This window comes from Triticum urartu, chromosome 2 (genome assembly GCF_003073215.2).
Source record: "Triticum urartu cultivar G1812 chromosome 2, Tu2.1, whole genome shotgun sequence".
Classification (NCBI taxonomy): Eukaryota; Viridiplantae; Streptophyta; class Magnoliopsida; order Poales; family Poaceae; genus Triticum; species Triticum urartu.
The window spans coordinates 743,272,388-743,282,643 of NC_053023.1; the positions used below are offsets into that span (position 1 = coordinate 743,272,388).

General features: G+C 47.9%; 1 pseudogene; it reads right to left on the minus strand.

The window, feature by feature from the left end:
* Positions 1–963: 963 nt before the first annotated feature.
* On the minus strand, positions 964–4,140 carry LOC125538479 (annotated as a pseudogene).
* Positions 4,141–10,256: the final 6,116 nt, after the last annotated feature.

A 10,256-nucleotide genomic window follows, 5' to 3' on the forward strand; every position in this document is an offset into this window, starting at 1 on the left:
TTCAGCTGCGTTCGACAGATAGAATCATAGAACGGATATCTGATGTCAACGCTGCCACGCCTGTACGACTTGACCGTTGTCCTTGTGACACTTGGCCGGGTTTTGCAGAAAGTTTGGTTGCTGATCGGCGGGGCACAGTCCCTATACAGAGTAACCTGATCAAGCGATCACCCTGCAAGACTCTGTACCGGGGGTGGTATTGGATTGGGCGAGGAGAATCAGAGTGGTGTTGTCCATGCAGATGCAGGCACAGCCGATGCTGCCATTTCTTCCTTTCTTTGTTTGAAAAAAAAAGGATTTCTCCCTGATTCAATCGCCTGAAAAGTAAATTACGAAGATACAAGCTCAGCTTACTATGACAGCTTCAACACTGAACCTGCACAACTACCAGCTCAAAGATCACCACAGTCCTGGAGGTAGTGTTGCTGAAGGTAGAAGGGTAACCTCGGCCGTGGCTAAGAGGATCAGGACGGGGAGGAGGGGAAACAGGGGAGGCGTCCTGTGGATCACCAAGAGCAGACTGGGTAGAGTGTGCGCGACAGCCCACCACCATGGGGCTGAGAGCAACAGATGCTTATGGGAATTTGGTGGCACATGACGCGGCAGCTGGTCCATCCCATCCAACGCCATTTCCTTGATTTCTTTTTGTGGTTATACATAGAAACAATGTATATAACCATAGTTTTGCTTAGAATTCAGAGATTTAGTTTGGACTAGGGAAATATTGCTTGGATGAAGCCAGGTATACATTATAGAACCCTAGAACCATAATTAGTGAGGTATGTGACCATACTAACGATGTAGGCATTTTAAACCGAATAATACTTTTCGGCCATCAATACGATGTCTGCTATCAGCCTATCACTCATCCTAATAATACAGTAATGCACATTCTTTTCCTTGTACACAAGAGAATAACAACTCTTGATTTTTATTAAAGGAAACACATGTTTCTGGGTGAACAAATGATAACAATAGCACATGACACGATACAATTAACACAGCACATAACTGGAATTCGAGAGTGACCTGAACAAATACACACAGGTTCAATCGCTGCAGTCTGTAGTGCACATAATAACGTATGCAAAATATGTAGGAGTGTTGTCGCAAAAACGAAATGTATGAGTGGAACTGAATGGCAATAATCCGCAAAGAATGAAAGTCATTCCTTGAGATACATTTCTGCCCCAGAATAAGAGCAGCACTGAGGCGTCCGGTGAGGTCAGCCACGAGCCTAGTGATTAAACAAAATAATGTTCTTGCTTGCGTTAACTGCTTCCATCACACTTTGCTCGTCAAATCTGCCTGTCAGCTTGAGTTCTTGGAGTGCTGGAAGGCGCTCAATCCCAGAAAGAGACTGTTCGCGAGTAGAATACCAAACTAACTTCTTCAGCTTAGGACAGGCCTCATTGTCAAAGTTGATACAGGTAATGGCTGAGTATTCAACGTCAAGGAACTCAAGACTCTGAAATGCATCTTTTTTGAAGGTGAGTGTACTCTCATTGCATGACTCTTGTCGGAGCCTAAGCCCAGACAAGCATGTGAGCAGGCCAATGATTTCGAAGTCATCATCTGTTATGGAAGTCCTATGCAGGGTCATTTTGGCAAGTACCTTGAGCTTTTCAACCCATGAAGGCAATCCATTTTTCAGGCCACTGATTTTTAGCTTGTGATGATACTTTGGATATATTGGGGATGCATCTTTCTTGTTCACGTTCTCATTCTCTTCTTCGGTTTCTGCAACTTGGATTGACAGTGAGCGAAGAAACCCAAGATTTCCAGTTGCATAGTACAAATGCCTCAAGACTGATGTTTTACTTCCAGAGAAAAACACACCCAACTTAACCAACTGGAGTAGGTAACCAACATATTTTAGTTCACTGCCATCGCCAGAGGCTGCAATATGAGATATCACCTGCAATTCTGTCATGTTGCCGATATGTTTGGGCATTGCCACCGTGGATAACATCTCCTTTGATTGGACGTTGTTACCATTTACATCAATCTCTTCAGAAGTCCAGTACCCGGCAAGTAGATGCTTTAGCTTCGGCAGAAAAACTGAATTTTTGGCGAATGCTTTTACATTTGTGTCACGAATGTCCAAGGTCTCTAGGGACTGAAGCTTGTCAAGCTGCTTCGGTAGTTCAGTAATGTCAGTATACCGGAGGCTCAAGTACTTGAGGTGAAATACATAGTTGCAAATGTTTTTCAGATGGTGGTCCTTCAATTCATCGCAGTTTTCTAGGTCAAGCACTTTCAGAATCCCCGAGTGACTTGACGACGGAAGTGACTCCAAAAACTCTTGAGTGGCATTGGACTGTTCAACTGTTGCTTGGTGGCCACAAATATTCCAACAAGCCTGCGAACGAGTGACATTTACTTCCTTCTCAGCTTGGTGAGGTTGGCCTTCATAGTGAACCGAAAGGCGATGAATCAAGTCAGGGTGATGGTTGTTCTTTACAAAGTGATCTTCTCTTGCAATCTGTGTAACAATCTCAAGAATGTCGTTAGGTACTGTACAGAGCTTTATGTTAAAACCTGACTGGCAAGGGTAGTCATTGGTACTTAGGCAGGGCAATGCGCCCAAGCTGTTGATGTTCATTAGGCGTATTGCCCTGCCTAAGTACCAATGACTACCGGTGTTCAAATCTAGGTTTCCGGTGGGAGAAAATGATTGGGCCACATCAATTGAACGTGTGGTGATCACTATGGCACTACCAGGAGAGCAGTTCTCGTGGGGGAAAGCAGATTTGATGTTATTCCATAGGGACCTATCCCGGCCGGACATCATCAATCACAAGCAAGAACCTTTTACCTTTCAGGTGTTGTTGAAGCTGCGCGATAAGCATTTTCATCCCCTTGGGCTGAAGCTTTGCCATAAACTCTTCCTCATTCGACTGAAGGTGTGCGATAAGCTCTTCCTTCTCCTTGGGCTGAAGCTGTGTGATAAGCTCTTCCTCCTCATTTGGCTGAAGCTGTGCGATAAGCTTTTCCTTCTCCTTCGGCTGAGGCTGTCCGATAAGCTCTTCCTTCTCCTTTGGCTGAGGCTGTCCGATAACCTCTTCCTCCTTATTCAGCTGAGGCAGTCCGATAAGCTCTTCCTCCTTATTCGGCTGAAGCTGTGCAGCTTCCGCGTCGAACTGATCTAATGGAATGTCTAGTGCTGCCAAGACCTTCTCGAGAAACGCGGCCGCTTCAGTTGATTCCTCCCTTAGGCCGATCCAGGCCTTTCAGTCAGTGCCAAAAGAATCTTCGTAAACCTTTTCAGCCCCATAAGATTTGCCTATGCCACCCCTTCCTAGTTCCTACAACTGCAATGACTTTAAGGTTGGGTTGCCCGCCATGGTCCTCTCCTACATCAATCAATAACTTCGACAGGTCCGACTCATAGTACCTCGGACTAAAGGAAGTATCAGCCAAATCACATCTTTGAGCATCTTCTATGACGTTGGTGTCCTAAGTTCTGGCAGCTTGCCACCCTGCCTTGCTAACATTTGGACGATCACGGTTGCTATTATTTATCGGGCACTCTGACGTCGTACCTCATGCGCCTCTCCCCGACCTCGCAGGCCCGGATCTTGAGCTCCCGAATCTGATTGGCGATGCGGTGACGCGCCGGCACCGTCCACACCAGCTTGGGCAGCCGGCGCAGTGGCCTAGAAAGCCTGGCTCCCTGCGGCCAGCACCGAGGCTCTGCATGTACCGATCGACGCTGTTCTGGGAGGCGTAGGCGAACTCCGCGACTTGCTTCATCCACGCCCCAACTTGGTAGTCCTCCTCGTCAGCCTCCGCAACATGTAGGAGGAAGCCGTTCATGCTCTCCATCTCGTCCTTGATGAACTGGACGTCGGCCGCGGACGCCGCCGAGCAGCTGCGCCTCGTCGACAAGTGCCGATGTGAGACGCCCCAGGAGAGAGTCAACGGCGCCCTGGGCCGAGCCCAGGCTCATGTCCGCCATCCCTCTAGCCGGATGGACACGATGAGGATATGCAAGCCTGCCAGCCGGCAAGGAGGTAACCAGCTAGGAGCAGGCCTTTCAATGGAGGATGTCTGGATCTGGATCCACTCTGATCAATGGATGATGGGTGGAAGTGGAACTCGGAGGAGATGAAGTTCTGCTTGGCGGAACGGGAAGGAATCAGGCCAGCTCCATTGAGGCATTGACTAGAACAGGTCAATAGCTCCACTTGTTTTTTTTAAGGGACCCTTTTTTAATTATGAGCAGGCAACAGCTCCATATCCTTTTTTTGTTATGAGTTGTCAACAGCTCCAATCTTAAACAATCAGGTCTGTGCTGTTTTCTTCTCATCAATCAATTAAGAGATAAGCTCAACTCACGTCATATTGGTAGACTATGTACCGTAGTATATGCATTCACCACCCACAGCTTACATATATCTCTCCACCGAACCGCTCGCTTTGTCGAATAGTCCTATAGTAGAAATTCACCAAACATAGTTTTAGTATGTCTCAATACCAAGTGATGCAAACCGGTCTCGTCAAAAATTCACCAAGATAGCTTAGGTAGGTTTAAGTATGGGAGCTTTTTTATGGTACCCTATACTGCTACGGAAAAAGGAGCAGTATATACCTAATCTCACCGTTCAATTCTTGAGGGTATTTTAGACCTCTAATTTTTCACATTAAAAGAAAACCAAACTCTTATTAGTTTGTATCTGGAATCTGTCATGGCTGTCGACTGTCGAGAGAAAACGCCGCCGACTCAATCCAGACGCGCCATCTCCCATATTGCGCGCCCCGGCCATCTAACTCCCCCTCACTGCCGCCGTGCTAGTTCACTCCATCCATATCTAGCTGTCTGCATGCTCCTCTTCTAGCCTCACAAATCCGTAACCTTCCAACAGGCCTCGAACGTCCGCCGCCTTGTTATGGATTAGAAGTTCAGTTATCCATACTTGGCTGCATCGTAGAAACCGAGTGATGTCAAAAACTTTCTTCCAAGGCGCTAGCTGCCGCTGCTAGGAAATAACAAATCCATCTCTGAAATTGCCAACAGCCTGAACCAAATAGTGCAGCTTAAAACCTGAATTTGCATTGGACATGGCCAACTCTCAACAAAGGTGAACACTAAATTATCCGTCAGCGCTTGTCACCTGTGGGATGAGGGTACCTCACATCCGGCCTGCCGAAGAAGAGAAGCTGCGCCATTCTGCCCTCACATCCGGTGTAGGCAGGAGACGTCGGGTGCCGACTGCCGAGACCTGTGCCATGCCGCCGAGCGCCTGATCCACGAGCACAGGCTGGCCGAGGAAGGGACGAGAGATCGGCTCGCCGAGGGAGAATGCGTGGGGCGCCTCAATCTGACGAGCTGAAACTTAAAAATCTTCCCGAGTTGCCCTCAAATCACATATACCGCTTACGTTGATCGAGCAGTACAGTCTTTATACTGCTAAACCAATTCCAGCAGTATATATCTCTTTGGGCCGTTGGATCTTCCAGAATGGAGGGCTCGTATTCATTACCCGGTACCGTGAAAGAGCTCAAGTATGGAGGGGGTCCTGATACCCCATGAGATCATACATAGTTTACATGCTGGTAAAAAGAATAGGATTTTATTTAAAATGGATTTCGAAAAAGCTGTCATATCAACTGGGCTTTCCTTTGTGAAATCATGAAACTTAAAGGGTTTTCTGGTCAAGCTGCTGATCTGATTATGAGTGCTATGGTGGATGGCAAGTTATATATCAAAGTCAATGATGAGCTTGGTCAATGCTTCACTACAAAGGTGTGAAGCGGTGACCCTGCACTGCTTCTCAACCATTCCGACTATCAAATTAATGTCATGTGAAGTGCCAATGGAGCTATGGAAGACTTGCTTCCATAGTTTGTGCCAGTGATTATCATGCATTATTATTTTTGAGGAAGCCATTTATGCTCTCCATCTCATCCTTGATGAATCGCTTGTCGCTGCAGATGCCACCGAGCAGCTGGGCCTCGTCGACGAGGGACGATGTGAGACGCCCGAGGATGGAGCCAACGGCGCACTGGCTGGTCACTTGGTTGTCGATTCAAAATACAACGAGGACAATGCAAACCTTGCGGCCTGCAAGGAGCTAGCCAGCTAGGAGCAGACTTTTCAATGGAGGATGTGTCTGGATCGACTCTGGTCTCTGGATCTGAAGATGTGGAGCTCGAAGGATATAGTCGGGGCGTGAGTTTTGCTTAGTGGAACGGCAAGGAATCAAGCATTCGGGCCAACGGAGAAGCCGGGAAATGCATTGAAGCACCCGGGTGCCACACACCCCTATATGAAAGTAACATTAAAAAATATCAGAAAAATTATAAAAAAAACTGAAATTTTGAGATATGAAACCTGAGTGCATATTGTACACCCGTATTCATATTTGTAGGGAATGGGTGCCCATGGTATCCGCGGCGCGGGAATTACGGTCTGACATACGTTATAGCTAGTGTTCTTTTCCTACACATATGGATTTTTGTCTTTTTTTCTGACATTACCACGGGCACTCATACCCCATGAAACTGAACACATGTGTACAACGGGCACCCAGGTTTCATATCCCAAAATTTCAGAATTTTTTAAAATTTCATAATATGTTTTTTAATGTTAGATTCATATAGGGGTGTGTGACACACGAGAGCCACAAATCCTCTTCCGCTAGAAGCCATTCCATTCAATGGTTCTCGAGACTTGAGTTGTTTAGATTTGCAAATCTTTGTACCATATGTCCTTTCTTTCAAAACCTTATCTGGTTGACGTCCGCCATGGGCATTTTGCTAGCGAATTAACTCCCCCGCACGCGCGCGTGAACTTACGGTCTCCATTCGATGGATGTCAGTTTTTGCCCAAAAAAACTCCAAAACCCCTTAAAGGAAGGAACTGCCATGGCAGTTTTGCAAAGTGCCACCCCAGCTCACACAAATACACATAAAATGCCATCGCGCGCGCGCGGGGGGGGGGGGGGGGGGGGGGGGGGGGGGGGGGGGGGGGTGGGGTGGTGGTGGTTCGCAAATGCCACCCTAGCTGGCGAACGTTCGCTAGCTATGGGGGTCCAAAATTGGCGAAAATATGTAGGAGCGGAACTGGATTTCAATAATCCGCAAAGAATGAAATTATTTTCTTGAGATACATTTCTGCCCCAGAATAAGAGCAGCACTGAGGCGTCCGTTGAGATCAGTCTTGAAGGAGCAAATTTACAAATGTGGGATTGTTCTTGTTTTCTGCAATTGCCTGTTCCACACTTTCCACGTCAAATATCCCTTCTAGCGTGAGCTTCTTGAGTGTTGGTAGGAGCTCAATCCTCAAAAGAGACTGTTCACGAGTAGAAGACAAGGCTAACTTCTTCAGATTAGGACAAGCCTCGTTGTCAAAGTTGATACATGTAATGGCTGAGCACTCAATGTCAAGGAACTCAAGGCTCTGAAATGCATCTTTTTCAAGGTGAGGGCACTTTCGCTGTATGACTCCTTTAGGAGCGTAAGCTGCGACAAGTCAGGGTGGACGACATGGTCCGGTCCGGCGGTCCAGCTCGTGGCCCACTCAGCTCGGGCCGGCTCGGTGCTGGCCTGCTGAAAAAATCGGCCGGTCCGAGCTCAGCAAACCAGCCCGACAAAGCTTCGGTCCGGTCCGGGCTTTAACCGAGCCGACCGAGCGGACCGACGAACACAAGCTGTGGCATGGCGAGAGCATGGCGGGGGCATGTCAGGACAAGGCAGGGGCGTGGCGGGGGCATGCCAAGGGCGTTGCAGGGGCATGGCGGAGGCGTGTCGAGGTTGTGGCGGGCGCGTGGCGAGCGTGTGGCCAGAGCTGCGTGGCGGGCACGTGGTGGGCGCGTCGGTCGTGCGCTGGTCTGCGCCGCCGTCGTTCATCCGCGCGGCCACCGGCCTTCCTGACGCTGGAAAGCATGTCTAGTGGATGCGCCATGCTCGGATCTATCATCTGAAAGGTAGAACTTGAAGCGGGAGGCCCTACACCACCGTTGTACACCGGCCGTCGTGCCAGATTCGTCGTCGCTGTTGCTGCCCGAGCTCTTCCTGGCCGCCGTGCCGTCCACCGTGAGTCACAGAAGTCGCTGGACATCTCCATGACGAGCCCCGCTGCCTCCAGCGCCCTCCCCGTGTCGCCATGCTCCAGCGCGTGCTCTGTGGTGAACTCCGGCCGGTCCAAATGAGCCGCTCGGTTCGGCTCGGGCTTCGTCCCTGCCGGTCTGGTCCCTGGAAACAGGACCATGACCCTGCTCGGTCCGGTCCGGTCCCGACCGCCGACGGCCGGTCCAAAGGACGGCTCGGTCAGGGACCGGACCGGCCCGGACCGTGTCCACCCTGAGCGACAAGCTTGTGAGCCAGCGAAAGATTCTGAAGTCATCATCTGTTATGAAAGTCATACGCAGGGTCATTTTGGTAAGTGCCTTGAGCTTTTCAACCCATGAAGGCAATCCATTTTTCAGGCCACTGACTTTTAGCTTCTGAATGCAACTTGGATTGACAGTGAACGAAGAAATCGGAGATTTCCAGTTACATGGTACGTACAAATGCCTCAAGACTGATGATGTTTTACTTCCAGATCGAGACAACCACACCCAACTTAACTAACTAGAGTAGGTAGCCAACATAATTTAGTTCACTGCCGTCACCAGAAACTGCAATATGAGATATCACCTGCAATTCTGTCATGTCCCTGATATGTTTGGTCATTGCCACGGTCCAAAGCGTCTTCTTAAATTGGACGAGACCATTTACAATAATCCATTCTTTTTTTTGCGGGAAATAGTGGGTATTTATCTTGGAAATAGTATTACAGTTCGCTAAATACAAACTCTTCCTCATTGTCTGGAACATGGCGCAACCAACACACGGTTCTACCTCCAGTTCTCCCTACATTAGCAAGACTAGTAGCAACTCTAATTTGATTACGACTAATTTTCAGTGGGATATACCCACGCAGCTCCAGGAGGTTCTTTAACTCTATCATCAAATGTCCATAGGCAGAGCGATTAAGTGAATCATCTGTCAGGGCAGCAATGGCGAACAAAGATTCTGATTGAATAACAATGGGACGACCAGATTGCTCCATGCTCAGAGAAAGACCTTCCAAGACTGCACTTATCTCAGCTTCAAGGACGTCTTTGCACTGGAATAAGTATCTGCAGGCTGAGAATATAACTGAACCGTCCGAATTCCTCAAGATCATGCCAGCACTTGCCTCTCCGGTGTCCTTGACGAAGTTGCCGTCGACCGACAGCGCTACCCAACCTTGAGGATGATTGGGCCATGGTTTGTATATAACCGGGTTTGGTTTGCGAGGCGCCGGAGGAACAAACAAAGGGGCCTTAACCTTGACGATTTCTTGAACACTTTTCTTATTCGCTTGATCACATGATGACAGATAACTGGCGAGCTACAGCCGGGACACCTGCATAGGTGGGACCTCCTTTCCATGTACTATATCATTTCGCAAGCTCCATATTCTCCATAACAACATGATGATCATCGCCCTAACTTTCTCCGGTTGGTGAGCCAAGATGCCAAACAACCATTCTGGTCCAGAGTTTTTGAGCACCTCATTAGTGGTAGCGGCCATTCTTTCCTCATCTCTTACCAAAGTTTTCTTGCATGAGGACATATTACAATAATCCATTCATAAGTCCAATACCCATAAAGTAGATACTTTAGCTTTGGCAGAAAAGCTGAATTTTTGGCGAATGCTTTTCTTTGACGGATGTCCAAGGTCTCTAGGGACTGAAGCTTGTCGAGCTGCTTCGGTAGTTCAGTGATGTTGTAGCTTGCGAATTACAGATCAGGTCGCTTTGGATTTTTTCTCTCTCCTATGTACAGCTTTGGTCATATATGACTTTGATATTGCCTCGTGCTTTAGTGTGCGTGTGTTGGTGTTGGGGATGTGTGCATTCTAACTATACGGAGGCCAGATGTGCTCATTGTATTTGTATCCTCTTCATGTTTCATTTTGAGACAATAAAATCCAAATTTGTCGAAAAGCGGCGGTGCACTTTTGAAGACCAAAGAACCCAAGCAAGCCAAGGACATTTCTCTTCAAGTTGTCATCATACAATCCACATATTGCAGCACAACAGACACCTCGAAAGATGAGTAAAGAAAACGAATAAAGTAGCAGAAAAACAAAAGGTGACCACTGAAAAGAAAAGCCAAAGCAACATTGTGATTTACAAAATCTGGGTGGGGTAGAGAGTTAACTTTTTTTTTTACTTTGAACATTGGCAGAGAGTTACCTGCCTGACATAGGAAACGAACAA